The sequence below is a fragment of the Macaca nemestrina genome, chromosome 1 (assembly GCF_043159975.1).
Source record: "Macaca nemestrina isolate mMacNem1 chromosome 1, mMacNem.hap1, whole genome shotgun sequence".
Lineage (NCBI taxonomy): Eukaryota > Metazoa > Chordata > Mammalia > Primates > Cercopithecidae > Macaca > Macaca nemestrina.
Window position 1 is genome coordinate 65,461,229 of NC_092125.1, and position 20,130 is coordinate 65,481,358.

General features: G+C 37.0%; 1 protein-coding gene and 1 long non-coding RNA gene across 3 annotated transcripts in view; one reads left to right on the top strand and one right to left on the bottom strand.

Annotated features, from left to right (window-relative positions):
- LOC105484871 (CD55 molecule (Cromer blood group)) overlaps positions 1-20,130 on the top strand; it is a 145,809-nt gene that overhangs the window by 83,135 nt on the left and 42,544 nt on the right. The gene's annotated exons all lie outside the window — the stretch shown is intronic.
- The window catches only part of LOC139358509 (uncharacterized), a 29,662-nt gene that overhangs the window by 3,768 nt on the left and 5,764 nt on the right, over positions 1-20,130 (bottom strand). Inside the window, exon 3 of one of the 2 annotated variants that reach the window (XR_011613525.1) lies at positions 10,404-10,926. The exons of the other annotated variant lie outside the window; for it this stretch is intronic. This is a non-coding gene — a long non-coding RNA (uncharacterized lncRNA). Of the gene's footprint in view, positions 1-10,403; positions 10,927-20,130 lie in introns of those variants that run through there. 2 annotated transcript variants of the gene reach the window in all.

The window sequence follows — 20,130 nt, forward strand, 5'->3', positions numbered from 1 at the left end:
TATAAAAATTTGTATCAAAAGGCTTGGCTGTAATAATTTTGTATTTGAGACTCCATTCTAATTAAGTTGTTTTTAGACCATTATATTGAGGTATGAATTGACATACAAAAAGTTGTATATATTTAACATACACAACTTGATGAGTTTGGAGAGAAGTATACACATGTGGAGTCATCACCACAATCAATGTCATAAACATATCATCTGCAACAGTTTCCTTCTACCCTCTTTATCATTATTACTTGTATGTGTGATAAGATCACTTAACATAAGATCTACCCTATTAGCAAGTTTTTAAGTATGCAATACAGTATTATTAACTATAGGCACTATGCTGTACCACAAATCTCTAGGGCTTATCTTGTATATTTATCCTGTACTTACATTTCCACCAACCAGTGTACCTGAAACTTTGTACCCTTGACTAATATACTTCCCCATGACCCCTAGCCCTTGGCAATTACCATTCTACCATATGCTTCTATGAGTTTGACTATTTTGGATTTCTCATATGAATGGTACCATGCAGTATTTGTCCTTCTGCATCTGGCTTATTTCAGTTAGCATAATGTCCTCCAGGTTCATCTATGTTGATGAAAATGACAGCATTTCTTTCTTTTTAAAGGCAGAATAATATGACATTGTTTGTATATGCCACATTTTATTTATCCATTGATCAGTCGAGGGACATTTTGGTTGCTTTCATGTCTTGGCTCTTGTGAATAATGCTGAAATGAATGTGGCAGTGCAGATATCCTTTCAAGATCTTGATTTTAATTCCTTTGGATATATATTCAGATGTGAGCTTGTTCGTTCATCAATAGTTCTACTTTGAATTTTTAAAGAAACCTCCATACTGTTTTCCACAGTGGCCATTTCAATTTACATTCCCACCAACAGTGTACAAGGGATCCCTTTTCTCCACATCATTGCCAACACTTGTTATCTTTTGGTTTTGTTTTAAAAATAGCCACCCTAGTAGGAATAAAGTGATATCTCATTGTGGTTTTGATTTTTGGTTCCCTGATGATCAGTAATGGAGAGCATCTTTTCATGTACCTGTTAGCTACTTGTGTGTCTTCTTTGGAAAAATGTCTATTCAGTTCCTTTGTCCATTTTTAAATTGGGTTGTGTTTTTGCTATTAAGCTATAGGAGTTCCTTATGTATTGTGGATATTAACCATTTATCAGATATATAGTTTGCAAATATTTTCTTCCAATCCATCCATAGGCTGTATTTTCATTTTGTTGTTTCCTTTGCTGTGCACAAGCTTTTTCATTTGGTGTAGTCCTACTTGTTTATTTTTGCTTTTATTACCTGTTCCTTTGGTATCAAGTCCAAGTAATCATTGCTAAGACAAATTTCATGAAGGTTTTAGCCCAGTGTTTTCTTTTTCTTTTTCCCCAGTGTTTTTAAAGTTTCGGGTCTTGTATTTAAGTCTTCAATTCATTTTGAGTTGATTTTTGTGTATGATGTAAGGTAAGTATCCACCGATGAAATAATTTAAATACTAGGAAATATGTATACAGGATGTTCATCTCTGCCTTGTTTATAGCAGTGAAAAACTGGAAACAACTTAAACATTCAACAAGAATGGTTAATAAATCACTGACCAACTAGAAATAGACTATTATACAACTATTTTAGAAGAGGTTTTATTTAAGAATATTCACAATATAATATTAAGTTAAAAAAAAATGAGAGAAAAACGTTGGGAGGAAATACAGCAGGAAATACTGAGTGGTTACTTTTGATGGTACAATTAGGATTGATTTTCTCCCTCAGCTTTTCCCTTTTTATTTTTCAAATTTGCTTAATGTCAATAATATGAAGCCCACATTAGTATGTAATATGTGATTTTGACACTAATTGATTCCTCTATTTAGATGTAATTCTAACTAGCAGAGACTTAGGGCAAAAATCAAACTTTTAGACAGCTAAGCACACCCAGACTAAAACATGTTTTGTTTTTCTTTTCTTTTCTTTTCTTTTTTTTTTTTTTGAAACGGAGTCTCACTCTGTCACCCAGGCTGGAGTGCAGTGGCGCAATCTCGGCTCACTGCAAGCTCCGCCTCCCGAGTTCCCGCCATTTTCCTGCCTCAACCTCCCAAGTAGCTGGGACTACAGGCGCCCGCCACCACGCCCGGCTAATTTTTTGTATTTTTAGTAGAGACAGGGTTTCACCGTGTTAGCCAGAATGGTCTTGATCTGTTGACCTCGTGATCCGGCTGCCTCGGTCTCCCAAAGTGCTGGGATTACAGGCGTGAGCCACCGCACCCGACTGTTTTTCTTTTTGGTAGTGGGCATGGGAGGTAGCTGGCTTGCCACATGCCGATCCAACATCCTGATTTTCATCAAGAAGCTGAATAGTCAAGATTTTTGTGGCTGGATAAATGAGAATTGGTCAGGGATGAGTTCCAAACAAAATTATTAAAAATATTCACACAAAAATGTATCTTAATGTTTATACCATTAATTTTTAAGTTGATTTTGTAAAAGCATAAATATTAGCTCTCTTAGGAAAACTATAGTCAATGCAATAGGATTTATTTATACCCTATAAATATGGCTATATTTTTATCATTATGTGAAAAATACTCCAGCATAAGTCATATATCTTCAGACCTCTCTATGACAAAACTTTGATTGCTTTTCTGTCCAATGGATTTAAAAAGTGGTCAGTATTTGTGTAGGACATAGGTGAAAAGAAAAAGAAAGTAGTGAGTGGAGAAAGGGAAGTTTGGGAAAGTCCAGATGTAGGTGATGTTGTAGCTCTCTGACAGTCTATTTGGGAATCAGAATTGGTGTGAGTGCCAAGTTCACTACGCATAGCTTTGCACATAGTAGACAACTGATAAGCATTAAATGAATCAAAAGCATAGGGGGTTCATAGTTCACCTATTCAGAATATATTCTTTAGAGTTTTTGTTCAGATGGATTCTACTTTTTCTAAAAAGGGGCAATTGAAAAAGTAACCACCAAAAAGGAGCTAAATATAGTAGAAAAAGCTGAGAAAAGTATAAACACAGTCTTTTCCTGGAGGATTTGCCATTTAAAACCACAACTGTTTTTAATGCCAAGTATCCTTGGTGGCCAGTGCCTAGTGAAAGTGTAGAAACTACAGAGAGCGGGATTCGAGTGCTCCCTGAGGGCATGGCTTGTAGCTTTCCACTCATTATGGAACCAAGCCTGGAGAGCCAGTCTCCTGTTTGAGCTCGTTGGTACTGCTCACCAGAGAGGGACAGAAGAGGTAAGAGGATCTGAAGAATATAAAATGGAAGATACATGAATGGTGATAAAATTTAAGGGATTTAGTAATTTACAAATCCATGCCTTATTTGGATATGAAGAAAAAAGCTAGAGAACATAATTTAGGCCAGTAACTAGGCTAAAGAAAGGAGTAGAAGATAAGGTTGAATGAAATTTCCTGCGCAGTACCCTGGGACTATGAGATATAGAGTAGTTTTCCAGTTCTCTCACAGTTGGTTTTAATAATCGCAAAAGGTTCTCTCTTTCTTTGCTTTCTCCTGATTTTTCCTGCACTCATCTCCTAGGTCCCTCAGGGAAATGCAATAGTTACTATAGTTATGTCTAACATTTCAAAATCATTTTAACTTAATCAAGCATGTTTGCACGGAAAAGTAAAGGCTTCGGTGCCAGAGAAATATGAGTCTGGTCCCTACTCCACTACTTCCCAATTGTGTGTTCTTGGGCAGCTCCTCAACCTCTCTGGCCCTCAGCTTCCTTAGGTGGATCAATGCTACCAACTTCTAAGGATTGTTATACACAGTAGCCTAGTACTTGGTGTGTAGTAACCACATAGTCAAGTTCAGTTGTTACCAAATGCTCTACAGATGTATGTTTTGTGCTCTTTATTTTCAACTTAGTATAGGTCCTTGCCTTCAAAATCAAGATGAAACCAAAAGGTATGCAAATGCAGTGTAACAAACAAGCCTAGGCAATTAAAAAACAAACAAAAAACCTGAAACAATACGACTAACATTAATAGCAAAGCAATTTAGTGAAGAAAGAGGTTATGAGAGTGAGACACTCTCAAACCTCCTCTTTCTTTTTATGTTAAGTTCCGGGATACATGTGCAGGATGTGCAGGTTTGTTACACAGGTAAACGTGTGCCATGGTGGTTTGCTGCACCTATCAACCCATCCCCTAGGTATTACGCCAGCATGCATTAGCTCTTTTTCCTGATGCTCTCTCCCCATTGCTGCTCCTGCCCCCAAGCACCAGTGTGTGTTATTCCCCTCCCTGTGTCCATGTATTCTCATTGTTCAGCTCCCACTTAAAAGTGAGAACATGTGGTCAAACTTTCTGTTTCATTTGGACCTCACTACAATTCTGTAATAGAGGCAGGGGAAGTGATCAAGGCATTCAATGAACTGGAAAAAGCAAAGCACAGATGGGTTTCAGCTCCATTACAGCTGCTATAAAATGAAATGATAGGATTAAGAAAATGTTAAAGTTTCTTTTAAGGCTGCAATTCTATTATTCTTTGGCTTTCCTAAAGTAAGCCTACTAGTTAATGTGAGATCTGATACCAAAACTCACGTTTCTTGATTCTCAGCTCAGGACTTTGTGCTAGACTAGGAAGTGTTGGGACATAAGAGAACCTCAAAATGAAAATCCCAGCTGGGCAGAAATGCCCTCCTTCCTTTTCTACTGGCAGTGTTTTAATACAAGCTTCAAATGTTAATAGAACAGCTTTGGCAATGTTTGCTCAAACATTCTCAGGCCTGAATAATGATTTCCATCTTCACAAATAAGTACTTTCATTGTTGAAACTGCACCCAGTTCCTGCATAATTACTGCTGCTTGATCAGTTGAAACTCTTCCATACTTAAGCCTTTCCTCGTGCCAGAAAAACCACAGCTTTCCACCTCTTAGACTTACTTCATTTCTTTTGAGTTGTTTCCTCCATTATTACAAAAAGCCAAACATGCTTTCCAAGATAAATATTTACTCTCAGAGTTCCACTCTTCTTTCAAAAGACAAAATAGACACCTTAGCAGAAGAGCAAATGACACATGTAGAATACTAACCATGGAAGCCACATATTTCTATTTGTGGGCACATAAGTGCATATATGCCTCTGGTGTGCTTTATGGTTGACTTCTTTAGACTCTAATTTGATCTGAAGTCCAAAGTGGCCTCAGCTCCCTGAAGACACTGGGGCCTTATTTTGTTCCACGAGACAATGCCATGGCAATGTGGTGTTTGCCTGGTTACAAGGACTTCCACAGAGGCCACATATTCCTGGCAAGATGTTAGCAGGTGCTGAATTTGAAATAACTATAGCATCTCTACAATTTGATTCTGCATGCTTTTATTCTATGAATCTGGTTATATATAGTAAATCCCTATTATGTGAATAAGAGGGAACTATACTTGACTGTTTAGAATGTTAGATAAATTACATTCGCAATAACAGGTTGCTTTTATATGTGCCCAGTCATCTTTTTAACTCATTTCCTGTTTAGAAAAAAAAACACTGCATCTTGCTGCTATGCTCATTTAATTTCACATAAACATGCTGTTTGAGGCTGAAGCAAATCTGACTGATTTTCAGTATGAAAATAAAATATAAAAACTGTTCTTGAAGTTATTTCTTTCTTTTTTTTTTTTTTTTTTTTTTTTGAGACAGAGTCTCGCTCTGTCGCCTAGGCTGGAGTGCAGTGGCCGGATCTCAGCTCACTGCAAGCTCCGCCTCCTGGGTTTATGCCATTCTCCTGCCTCAGCCTCCCAAGTAGCTGGGACTACAGGCGCCCGCCACCTCGCCCGGCTAGTTTTTTGTATTTTTTTAGTAGAGACGGGGTTTGACCATGTTAGCCAGGATGGTCTCGATCTCGTGATCCTCCCGTCTTGGCCTCCCAAAGTGCTGAAGTTATTTCTAAATAGAACTTGTCTCTAATCCTAATGCAACAGAAATGTAGATGTTATAAGGATTAGAGACAAGAGTATAATACAAGAGTATTCTCAGGGCAAATGGGAAATGGGTTAAAAATCTACAACTTCATCATATTTATTAGATTATAAGAACCTTGATGTGTGGAACTTGATCTTATTGCTCTCATCTGGCACCTAGACTAGAAATTGGTACAGAAGAGCTACTACATTGATATGTGATTCACATAGGTGTCAAGAGTACTATGACATACAACAGCAGATTCTGTGCCATGGAAATACTAGAGGCCTCCAAGGTAGTGTTCGGGATTCAGGTTCCTTTACTTACAAACTTTGCAACCTGACCAAGTCATTAATTTCTTCCTCTCTAAAGTTGTGATATAATAACATCCTCAAAGTGTTACCGTGAAGAATTATTGTGAGGTTAAATGAAATTATGCGTAGATGTGTCTAGCATAGTACTTGACGCATAATAGGGGCTCAATTTGTTAAATCTGAACTTGTCGAATTAAAAAGAACATACTGAAGAATGGGCATGAGAAGTTTCATGAGGATGAAAGTGCAATTGAAAGAAGTAAAGGAGAATGTGATTTTGTAGTCTGCATGAAGGAGACTGGCAATATCTCGGAGGAAAATGAAGACCGAAAGAAAAAGAAAAGAAGAGGGCAACCTTGAGTTCCAATGAGGGGTTGCAGGAATTTTAAGAAGTCTAGGAATTTTCATGCTCGGTTAAACCATTTTCTGTAGGACAAATTAATAGACTAATACTTATGAAAGTATATGAATGCTATTTTGATTAATAAGCAGAATACATTTAGAAGTACTGTATTTCTGAATCTGTGTTAGCTTTTTGTCATTATATATTTTTTAATCAAAGGGCGCCAAAAAGTAAAACTACTATTTTACAAGGATTCAGGTTTTGATGTTCAAAATGAGTTGTAATACTGGGTTGGAAACCACTAGTTTAGACTGATAACAATTGAGGGACTGACCATAAAACCCAGTATAAGACCTGTCATGCTGGCCCAGGAAAATCCTTGGATCAAGTTATGAGAGTCAGTGTGCTTCCCAATCAATCCAATAATAATTTTATAATAACATGCACAAATTCTACGTTAACTTTACATATTTATATAGGAAATTTAAAAATTCTCCCATACCAGCAATGTGAAAACGGTGTCATATCAATTACTGTAACACATAGCAAACACACACAGAGCCACATGCGGAACTGAGACCAAAAAGAGTTTTTAAGACAGAGAAAAAATGGAAACTTCAGGCAAACTGTGGTCTAAGAGCCAAATAATTAGAAAATAGAGATGTTGAAAAGTGCAGAATTCTGGGAAAAAAAAAATCTCTCTTCAAAGCGGATGATTCTCTGTGTCTCTGTCTTACACAGACATAGCTCAGCTAGTTCCTCTGAGCTAACACATTGTTTGTTTATTTTGCACAGGTTCTAGTAAGTCACAGTGGGAGTTTCTGGTCTTATAGTTAGAGCAGACATTTGGGAGTCAAAAGCTATGGGCTCTGTTATCATGTATAATGCTGTTACTGACACCCTTTTCTCCATTCCCTTAGTTTATCCATTAGTTAGATATGGAAAAGAATTGCTGCCTCTCAAAATGTTAAGCTTCTTTAATGAGGTATTTGTATGCTACCAGGGAGGGAGTAGTGCTCATAAATTATAGGGGAATGTTAACATTAATTTGTTTCCTGTTGTTCAGCTATATATTAATTTACTATTAAGTGTAGGGTTGGGAGTAAATGTCAGGAATATAGCGCTCTGGAAGGATGATTGATAGATAGCAGAGTCCACAATTATTCTGCTAGTCATAGGTGGTCCAAGAACTTCAGGGCCAAGAATAAATGGACATTTGTAGGAGGGTCACGTGAACTCCAAAGGAACTAGATGGGAGGCTAAGGAAAAGGAGATGAAGTCAAGGAGATGAAGTCAAAGACTGGCTGCATTTGCCATAAGAAAATACAAAACATACTCAATACGTAACTTAGGCAAAGTCAGCATTGAGACTGTCTTCATTACGTCTTCTTTCTTCATTGCCTCAAATGCTTATTGAAATCTTACTATCTCTCAAGCTTTGTGCTGCGTTTTAGATTACAAGACTGAATAAGATAGACATGACCTCCTTCCTCCTGGACCTGACAATTGTTCCTTCAAATCACTCCCACACATTCATTGCCTGGGCACTGGAGACTAGATCCCATGGCCAGACCAAACCCCAAAGGTGGGTACTGGATCGTCCTTAACTTGGGACAGATATTCACACTGCAAAGGTTTGAAGAAGCAGGAGCTCTCGAAAGGTAGGACTGATCTGTAGCTCTGTAAGACAAGGGACCAATGCTTTTAAATGGGATTTGCTCATGAGGGTACCTCTTGAGAATAAGTTGACTTTTTTCTTATTTTCTCTTGGACTATGGTTACCAGTATATTTAGCCAAGTGTTTTTGTTATTGTTTCTATTTTGTTTTCATTTTTAATTTCCCTCATACAATAGAGTATCTATCACCAACTCTTCAGAAAAATCTAATGCATCAGGATAGCTTTACCTGTTACCATTGCAAGGAATAAATGTATGAAATTTTTTAAAAAAAGTGTGGCCTGCCTCACATTCACTCCTCTGCTGAAACCCATGCAGGACTTTGAGGAGGCGGTACCCAGGTATTCTAGGAGGCAGTCAGCAGTAAGGGAGGCTTTTCCTTGATGGAGTTTGGAAAGAAGAGGAGACACAGGCAATGCATGAAAAACAACTTCCAGAAGCCTGAGAGGCAAAACCTTCCTTCTCCTAAAAGTCTAGAGAAATTAACCTTTAAGAGCATGTTTGTAGGAAGGCAGATGCTCGCCTTACATCTGCTAATTAGAAGGGGAAATCTATGGAGGCTCAGTGAAAGGTGTATTGAGAAGAAGGGTGGAAACTCGAGAAAAGCAAAAAAAGTGTGAAATAGATGAGGGGGAGGATGGGACAGAGGGTTGATGAAGAAACATATACTATGTTCCAAGTTCAGTTAAGATAGTTTAGTGTCCATTTGGTTGTCTTATTTTCTCCAGCAGATTATCTGAAGATTTAGAAATGGGCAACAGTAAGGTTCATCTAGCTCTGGTATTTTGCCAGGCAGGTACAACAGAAAAGCAAGATAGGAAAGATAAAGGTATTGGAAAGAAGGAGGAAGGGATGGGCCATAGAATGTCAATCAGGAGAGGAAGAAATGAAGATAGTCAGGAACTGAGAGGAAGATACAAAGTAAAGAATCTTTGAATTGGAAGATCTCAACGAGGAAAAAGAGTGATCGGTTGAAAGTCATTTGATTAAAGGTTATGCTGAGAGAGTGTGACGTTTGAAAAAATGTTTTTGGAGCTGAAGTATTTCCAGAAAATGACATGTTCCAGGGTGTGTCTATGGGAATGACTGGCTGACGTGGAGGAGGTCCATGGAAGTTAGTAAGTCAAGGCAGTAAGTGACCAGAGTATCAAATAAGGATATGATGTCATCCTGAAAATGGGTGGATGTTGGACAGACAGGAAGACTCTGAGGGTGTCAAAAGCAGGGTTGAAGAGAGGTCAGTACCCAACAGCAAGCAGAAGGTGTTGAACGGCAGTATTGCTCAGTGGAACGATTTCCACACAAGCTGGGAGACTTTATATGAGAGGGAAGATGAGAAATAATCTGAAACTGACAGAGTGGAAAAAGCATAGAGTTTTCATTTACTAATAGAAATCACAGAACTGGTAAGGCTGGACTGGTATTTTTTAACCATTTCTTTTATTTTAAATGGAATTTAAATGAAATTTAAATTTTAAATGGAAAATCAACTATAATCTGGTAAATGGCATGTAGTTTGTTACCTTGCTTGCATATTTTGTCTTATTTTCTGTGCCTTGAGTTTGTGTTAGTCTTAGGCTCTACGTCATTCTTCTCTGTGCCTGGTAGAATGGTTTGTTTGTACCGCCCTGCAATATATTTAATATTATGATGGCACATATTATGTACCATGCCCAGATCCTATGACTCACGATAGGAAAGATTAAGAGACATGAATCATTCATTTATAGTTAAGTGACATGTTATTTTATTGTTTTATTTATTTCATTATAAGCCCATAAGATGATAGCTGTTATGTACACAATCCCTAGACCAAGACTGCTAATCAAAGGAAAGGGAACTAAACTAAATCTCTGTTCTTGGCAGCGTCACTCATTGTCCATTCATTCACAGGTATATTGACTCTATCTTATATGTCATGCACTGTATTAGTTGGTAGAGAGGTAATATGACCGTTCCTAATCTTTGTCCTTGAGAAGCCATGGTCTAGTGGCAAAAACAAATAATTATAGATCTTTGTTAAATGTTGTAATAGAATATTGTTCAAGGTGTGTGGGAAGGTTACGGAAGACTTGCTGGAGCTGATAATAGTTAATCTGCATCCTGAAGTAAAATGAGTTAGGCGGGTATGTAAAGAAATCGCATCTTAGGTAAAGGGCAAAGCAGCTGAGGTGGAAGGGCTGGAGCCTAGACAAGCAATGCACGTCATATTCTGGAAGCAGCAGGCAGACTGCCAGTTTGCACCCTCCACACATCATATCTGCTTATCTTGAAATTACACTGGACTTTGTGGATCCTTCGCGTCAGAAAAGCCTTCACTAAGAAACACTGAAACATATTCAGATTTCAGCTGCTGAATTAAAACTATTGACATTTCTCAAAGAATCTGATTTGTCCATTAAGTACAAGCTGATATCATCACAGAAATTTTTTATCTTGGGAGCACCTTTTGGAAACTGAGACTCCAGTTACATATTTGAAATGGTGAAAACCTTCTTTGTCAAACAGCACTTCAATTAGAAGCAAAACCATTAGTGTTTTGTGCGCACATTGGGCACCTGTGATCCTTCAGGATTGGCTGCTCTTGAGAAAGAAAACTCCCAACGGGCTACCGCACCCTACTACTTTATCCATGGGGAAGCAGCAGTATCAAATGGCCAATGGTCCTAGTTCCTGGCACAAAGTAGAAGCATGATAAACATTAGTGATTAAACATATTAAACACAGAAAACATATAAAATTAGTGATTAAAAATTAGTCTAAATCTATGTCCTACCAGGTGGATTGTTATCTCCAGCAAACCCTGGGCCTTTAATTCCCTTTTCGTCAAGGAATTTTGTTAAGAAACATGAGTCAAATCTGAATATTTTTTAAAATATAAATTACAAGTTAATTGGCTTTGCAAAAGACAAATGTTGATGTACTTTGTTGCATTTTAGGTAGCATTTTGGTTAAGAAGAGCCCCTTCTTTAAGCCATTTAAGAGGAAAAAGAAGACTCATAGTTTGCCTTATTTGCTAGGTATTTCTATCCCAGGGGCAAAGAAGATTTTTCAACATGTACCTCTGTTCTCTGTTTTGACATATCCAGTTTTTTCAAAGTGCCTAACCAGATGCTAAATTCATATTGGCTGATAAAGGAGTCTCTGTTCTTAAGATGATAATAGAGAGCATTTCATGAAATGGTTAAGCAGTAACACATATACATAGTATATGTGTGTATATATATATATATAGTGACTTCTATTGAAAAAATGATGTGACTATTCATATTTATTTCCACTCTTTCTCAAAATGCCACTAAAATGACAATGTCATTTTAACTAAAATTAAAAATAATTTTTTAAAGGCATAAACACACAAAAAAACAAATGGCAGAGGAGATGCAGAAAGGTGTTTGAATTGTTACTGATTTAGTAGAACATAGAAAGCTAAAACCTTCCTGCCTGTAGCCAGTCTGTTTATGCTACAGAACCCCAGAAAGGCTCAGAAATTAGAGGCACAAAGAACCTCTGGAGATGAGGAATTAAACTGAAAATAGGAGAATCAGCTGAAAGTCTATATAAAGTCGACAGACCTGAAGGACCCTTCTCATATGCAGAGCATTTAGGAGACTATTATCATGCTTTTACTTTGATCCAGGAACTAGGACCATTGGCCATTTGATACCACTGCTTCCCTTATGGATAAAGTAGTGGCGTGGGGTGTGGTGACCCACAGGGAGTTTTCTTTCTTGAGAGCAGCCAATCCTGAAGGATCACAGCTGCTCAATGTGTGTGCACAAAGCACTAATGGTTTTGCTTCTAATTGAAGTGCCGTCTGACAAAGAAGGTTTTCGCCACCATTTCTCCTTCCCAGAGAGGAGGCAGGGGGCATTAAATGGAAAAATCAAAACCAGAGTAGTTCTCAACTCTAGGAAAACTGACAGTGAAAGAAGAAGGGTAGGAAAGGCAAACATTGAATGGTGAGACCTGTAACTCCCTGGTGAGACTAAGATCCCAGAATATTGGTAGCCAGGCTTAGACCTCTCTGTTCCACTCCAGGTGAGACTTCAGAGGATTTCTTTTTAGGGAAATGAATGAGTCTAAGAGAAAATACTTTCAGATGCTAACGTATGGGGTTGTTTACCACACTGTCAAGTTCCCAACCCAATAACCCCACACCAAACCCAACCAGGAAACACACAGTTTACAAGTAGCTTTTTGGAGTCTCATTGGTAAATATTGAAGGAAATGTCATTGGTCATAAGACACTTGAGAGGCCTCCAACATGAAATACAGAGAACAAAACTAACAAACACAGACGAGAAGAAACTCGGAAGATAGACAATGCAAACAGAAGAAGAAAACAAACCACCATCAAAACAAAGTAAAATCCTGTATATTTAATATCATCACATATAAAAGAAGATACTATATATGTTAAATAAGTAAATAATTCTGGTTAAAAATATTCAGAGAATAAGTAAGAACTCATGGAAATTACAAATATTATAGCAATAATAAAAGTTCAACAGAAGCACTGGATAAAAGTTGAGAAATTTTAAGAAAATATAACAAGATGAGAAACAAAAATAGAAAAGATACAAGGTTTAGAGAACTAATAGGAGCTCTGGGATTAACAGTCTGACTAATAAGAGTTCTAAAAAGAGAATACTGAAAAAAAAATTATCAAAAGAATAATATAAGAATAGTTTCCAAAATTGGATGACACAAATTTCTAGACTGAATGGACCAGCACAGTGAATGAAAACAGACTAACACAAGGCACATTGTGATTAAAATTTCGGAGTTCAAAGTTTACACAGACAAAACCATAACTTTCAATAGAATAAAAGTGGATCGATCATAAAGAATTAAGAATCAGAATGACATTAATATTCTGAGAGTAATTCTGAAATTAGATGTCAATGGAGAAATGCCTTCAAAATCCTAAGGAAAATGGTTTCAACTTAGATTTTAAGACCTAGACAAACTACCAATCAAGTTTATGGGCAGAATAAAGCCTTTTCAACATTTAAAAACTCTAAAAAAGAAAATTACCTCCCATGCCCCCTTTTTTTTGCAGGAAGCTATTGGAGAATACACATCTTCAAAATGAGGAGAAATACAAGAAAAGGAAGACAAGAATTCAAGAAGCCGGGCATCCAACAATAATAACTAAAGAGGCAGGGTAGTTCTCAGGATGATGTAACAGAAAGTCCAGATTGGTGAAAGACAATGAAGAACTACAAGAGGTTTGTACTCCAAAAAGAAGAAGGAAAAAAGTGGAATTCACAGTTTGTCTAAAGTTTTTGATCATGTTTCAAGGAAGTATATGGTTCTGTGCAAAGTTAGCAAAAGGTACATTTAAAAAAAATGAGAAAAAAAACAAAATCAGGCAATTACCAACTAAAAGAAGTATAAAGAATTTGGTACAAAAAAGGAAATTAATTATGCACTACATGCTAACTTGTTAACAATTTTTACATAGTACCAATACGATAAATACAATGTTAATTTCAAACTGCAATTAATTTTGCTGGAAGGATGTGGGAAGTGGGAGTGTTAAGAGAGTTAAATTATAATCTTCATAACAGGAAGTCAATAGATAATACTTACTGAATATTTCTACTTTTTGGAGGGATGTTGGGTTGGGGAGCTACTGTTTCATTTCCTTAAAATACTATTTGGCTTTTTAAATTGCCTGTGCACATGCATACACATACATAATCTAAAGTTAAATTTTTAAAACCACATATAAAAAGCCATGTGGGAAAAGAATTATTGTGAATGCTTAGTAGAAGAATGTATGCACAGCACATAATACAATGTTGATACACCACAGAGTATTAATAAAGTCCCCAAGATTTGCCCGCTTGGGATAGTCTTAGTAACAAAAGTTAATCTTGTTAATAAAACAGTCAACAAATATATAAATCCTTACTCATCAGTCCCTAGTAAAATTTTCCAAGTGTTGTGGAAGATATAAAGAAATATGAAACATAATCCTTACATTAAAATACCATTAATAACAGTTATGGCAGTTAATATTTAATTGGTGTTAAATGTACAGTAGGTACTGTCCCAAGTTCTTTACATATTATCTCTTTTAATTCTATGAGATAGACACTATTATCTCCATTTTATCATATAAATGAGGAAACTGAGGCACACTAAAATGAAGTAACTTATCCAGGTCATAGAGCTCATATAAAGAGGGAGGTAGGATTCCAATCCAAGCAGAAGGCTTGGGAGTCTCAAATTGCTTTATAATCTAATTGAGGGGGAGAAGAAACAGAGCTAAACAACCTCATATGATTTAAGCAGCAGTTCAACATAATCCTGGAAGAGATGTCACAAACAAACGCAAGCATACTTTAGGGGAAATTGCTGTATTACACTAGGAGCTCAGAAGAGAGCGCAAACCCTTCAGATTGATAGCCAAGGAAACATTTAATTGGATCAGCTGGGTGGGGAGGGCATTCCTTGTAAGTGAATCAACATGCAGAGGTGGTAACCATAGCATGCCAGGGATCGGCGAGGATAGCACATTTTGTTCATCCAGAAATAAAACCTGTGAGAGCAAAGCAGGAAAGGCCTAATATCAAATTATACATGGCCTTGAAAGTAGACTAAGAAGCTTGGACTTTATTTTGTGAAAACGGGAAGTGATTGCTGAGCACGTGAAGTTAATCTGGACATTGAACATATAATCAACTGACAGGAAGAGAATAAGTAATGGCTTATTGTGGCAGTCTGGATAAGATTTATCAAAATCTCAAACTAGCCTGGGGTGAGAGTAGAATTGGCTGGATCCTGGATGAGAAGTCCCACAAGGACTTACAGAAACAATTTGCATTTTATCTTTCTACCAAGGAGAAAAGTTTTTCAAACTACAAAGTCTAGATATAATTAAAAGGAAATCAAATTTCAAAAAGTTCAAGTAAGAGTATCTGCTTTGAAAAAATGAGTTTCTAAGTTTCAACAAGTTACAAAACAGCATAATCAAATACTTAACTATTATGATTATGAATCGGCTGGCAGGATTTCTTTTAAAATGAAAGTAAAGCTTTCTAGATGTAACAATAAAGCATGCTCAATGTGGAGAAATATATAAAGAAAAAAATCAGTAAACTTATTCCAATACCCTTAGTTTGGTTATTTTTTTCTTCAATCTTTTCTATGAATAACTTTGTTTCCATGTTAATACAGTTACAACTGATCATCATAATATATATAGAAGATATAATTTTCTTCTTGCTTAAACATTTTAATAAAACATTTTTCAGTCTTTTCTTTGAATAACTTTGTTTCCATGTTAATACAAAGTTACAATTGAATTTTCTTCAGGCTTACACTTTTTTTTTTTTTTTTTTTTTGAGATGGGTTCTCGCTCTATCACCCAGGCTAGACTGCAGTGGCGTGATCTTGGCTCACTGCAAACTCCGCCTCCCAGGTTCACACCATTCTCCTGCCTCAGCCTCCCCAGTAGCTGGGACTACAGGCGCCCGCCACAACGCCCGGCTAATTTTTCTGTATTTTTAGTAGAGACAGGGTTTCACCGTGTTAGCCAGGATGGTCTCGATCTCCTGACCTCGTGATCCGCCCACCTCAGCCTTCCAAAGTGCTGGGATTACAGGCGTGAGCCACCGTGCCCAGCCTTGCTTAAACATTTTAATAAAGCATTTCATATTCCATTACAAATTTATATGTATACATAACTAATAATTGCATAATATTTAATAATGTATGTATATGTACTAAAAGGTTTTTAACCATTCCCGTGTAGTTGGATATTTAAGCACATTCTAAATTCTCTGTTTACATAAGCCTAGTATCTCTTTGCTCAAAATCAATTTTCTGTATTGTGGATTACCTCCTCAGGCCAGTTTTCTAGCTAGAAATCCTAAGAAAAACAATGGAGAATGAAAGAAGTAAACAGTTTAAACATAACTTCTATTTAAGAGGGCATAAAATGGTTAAATTGCAAAACCTTAGTGAGTCACCAGAGTGATTATTTTTAACCACACTGTCCCTGAAGGACAGCTGATAATGATATATGGGAAGTAACTATAGTGTAGAAAATATCTAAGCAGGCATAACTAGTGTTTAGTAATTAACATCAGAATGACATTATAGTTTTTATTTTTTTTTTTTATTTTTTGAGACAGAGTCTCACTCTGTCACCCAGACTAGAGTGCACTGGCACAATCTTGACTCACTGAAACCCCTGCCTCCCAGGTTAAAGCAATTCTCCTGCCTCAGCCACCTGAGTAGCTGGGACTACAGGCGCCCACCACCATGCCCAGCTAATTTTTGTATTTTTAGTAGAGACGGGGTTTCACCATATCGGCCAGGCTGGTCTCAAACTCCTGACCTTGTAATCTGCCCACCTTGGCCTCCCAAAGTGCTGGGATTACAGGCATGAGCCACTGCACCCGGCCATAGAATGACATTATAGTTACATCTACACTTGAATGCATTTTATATTGCATTTAAATTTATTTACATGTATTTTAACTTAACTAGTAAAATAGACTTAACTGGTAAAATTCTGAAGCATGGATACAATTATTCTCTTAATGCATCTTATTCTTTTAAATTTCTGAATTAATGGAATCTGTAGAATTATTACAAAGATATATCTGAGCCAGTTATATTACTGAAATCACCTTTGCAAAAATTGTAACAGTGAGAAAAATGTGACATAGGAAAATTATGACAGTGAAGGAAATCTGACCTAACCAACTCCATCTTGGTTCTAACCTCCAAGCTGTCCTTGTTCATTCCTGGGTGCAGGCTGAACTAACTTGGAGAGGAATTTAGCTTACGGTTTAACTTCGAAACAAAGATGATAACAGCCTTCCCCAAAACAAACCCCCTTGTTTGGGGGCCAGATTGCCTTTGTAAAACTAACAAAATTAGCCACAAGATTAGGAATTATGGAGTCATGTAACCAGAGATCACAAGATTCCTAACCTCCTCAATTGCTCTGATAGATAACATTACTATTGTAAAACCTAAGATTGGTGTTCGAAGCATTTTTCAGACCCTGCATTCTGATAGACCAGCTGGTGCCACCCAGACTGGTAAATTGGCTCATCTGGTTTTGTGGCCCCCACCCAGGAACTGACTTAATGCAAGAGGACAGCTTGGACTCCCTGTGATTCCATCCCTGACCCAACTTATCACCATTCCCCATTCCTTAGCCCCCTGCCCGCCAAACTGTCTTTTAAAAACCCTAGCCTCTGAACTTTTGGGGAGGCTGATTTGACTAACAATAAAACTCCAGTCTCCCATTTAGCCAACTCTGCATGTATTAAACTTTGTCTACTGTAATTCCCATCTGGATAAATCAGCTCCATCTGGACAGTGGGCAAGAAGAATCTGTTGGGCAGTTACATTACCCACTGACAAAGTAAGAATCTGGTGCTTGGAGTGAGCAGACCAAATACACAACACCCTTAAAAATATGGTGCTTGCAGGGATCTGCTTTTTATCTTGTAGTTTATTGTGAAGTGTGGGTGGTGTGATGGGCCAAGCACAAAACTTGCAGACAGCTGATGATGTGGGTTCATGCTTTACCCTGATTATTATTAAGTGTTTGACTTTGGACTTGTTAGAGAATCGCTGAAATTCATTTAGAAATTAATAATAACACCTATCTCACAGAGTGGATCTGAGGATTAAGTGAGATATTAGTGAAAAACACTCCAGAGATGATAAGTGCTACCTTCATCTAAATTGTTGCTGTCATTATTTCTGTCTGCCATGTTATCCTGGCACAAGATTTAGTGGGGATTCATTGAGCAGGTGAGAGGTGATGTGGAAAAGATCCATAAAATTACCTCATTAGCTCTGAGAACCTATCACTAGCTCTTCAGATGGAGCAGTGAGAACAGGCTGGGATCAAACAGTATGGAGAACAGAATCTCCTTGATTCTCCTTTCATGGGAAATTGTATCAGAAGTTCCTGTGGATGGCTTGGTAATTGGTGAGCATTCTGATTCAACACTGTGCTTCTCAGAATATAGTAAACAACCAAGGTTATACTATCCACATCAAATGGTTAATGCAATATGCTTATAATTGTTTTGTGATTTTGCCAATTTTCTCATATATATAGCAACTCAGTGTTTTGCAAGTCAGCAAAGCCCATCAATGTTGTTCTTTATGGGCTCAAATTATTTCACATCCATAGTTAACACTATTTCAAACTGACTGACAAAATTAGGGGGCAAAATGAGAAAAGGTGTATTTAGTTGTGCTATTCTTGACACATAACTCAGTTGATTCACTGTTGCCAAAGCCCACCAACTCCACATCTGAAACCTTTGATTCTACTTTATGATTTTTAATCAACTTCATTGAGGTATAATTTACATAAAACAAATGGAAACTTTCAAATTATCCAGTTTCATGAGTCTTCACAAATATATACAGCATGTAACCACTACACCAATAAATATATAGAACATTTTCCCCCAAATGTTCCCTTTTGCCATTTTGCAGTAAATTCTCCTACCCTCTTGCACTCCCCACTCCAGACAGTCATTACTTTGATTTCTATCATCATAAGTTGATTTCACTTGTTCTGGAACTTCATATAAATGATATCATATAATATCCACTCTATGTGCCTAGTTTCCTCTGCTCAGCAAGTTTTTTAAATTCATCCCTATTGTGTGTATCATTAATTTGTTCCTTTTTAATGTGAAGTAGTTTTCATTGTATGGAAGTGCCACAATTTATTTAACCATTCAGCGATTTATGAATTGTTTCCAGCTTGTAGCTGTTGAAATAAAGCTGCTATAAACATTTATGTACAAATCTTTGTAGACATTTTTATTTTCCCTAGGTCCATACTTGGAAATATAAGGTCATATGGTAAGTGTCTGTTATGTAAGAAGTTACTGAAGTATTTTCCAAATTGGTTTTTTTCCATGCAAACCCTGACACACACACAAACAAACCTTGACATAATTATTATAGACCTTTGGGCTGAATGGACTAAGTGACATCAAAATGAGGCCACGTGCTTTGGAAACATAAGGGGGAAAGTATGTCACAGAAGTAGTAGAGGAGGTGATATCAGATGGGGGCATTGAGAAAACAGAAGTGTTTTCAATAAAACCTGCAATTATTGTTTTTCTGAAGTAAATTACCTTCTTCATAGCAGAACATTTGGCTATATGAAAAAGTAAAATTTATCCGAGAGAAATGATCGTCATTTAGGTAAATGGAGTTTTGACATCTGAAAAACATCTGAAAGAACAGTGCTAGGAAAATACTCACCAATGAACACTTTAAGATCAATGAACCCTTTAGTCTTCATTATGCACCAACAAATGAAAGGTAACATGTAGAGTGGATGGAACATAATTTTAAATCTCCCCAGACCTGGTTCAATTTTGCTTGGCTTTGCCATCTGTATTGTTTTATCCAATCATTTTCCCCTCTGAACCTGTCCCAACATGTGCAACTGGAAGTAATAATAATTTACTCATGGCATTGCTGGATGGTTAACCAAGGTTAAGTCTCAAAGTGAGAGTATCAGTGGAAGGTGATCCCTTCAATGTGAATTTCTTCTTTCTTCCTTCCTTACCCTTGTGCAATTCTAATACGCTTAAATTGTAAATCTGCTTCTTAACTTGCAAGCTGATAAATCAAGGGAAACAAACTGCAGATGGGACTACAGTGGAGGTAAAGAATCCAATGTTTAAACAATTCTGAATCTTGGTAAATGACCTAATCTTTGCTAAAGGAAAAATACTACTGGGTGGGGAAAGAATAAGGAAAACAACTCAATGATCTCCACATTGCTAATATATGAGAATTTTCTATTGTTTTTACAGAATTTTAAAACTGTATGTCATGACATGACTATTTTTATGGATT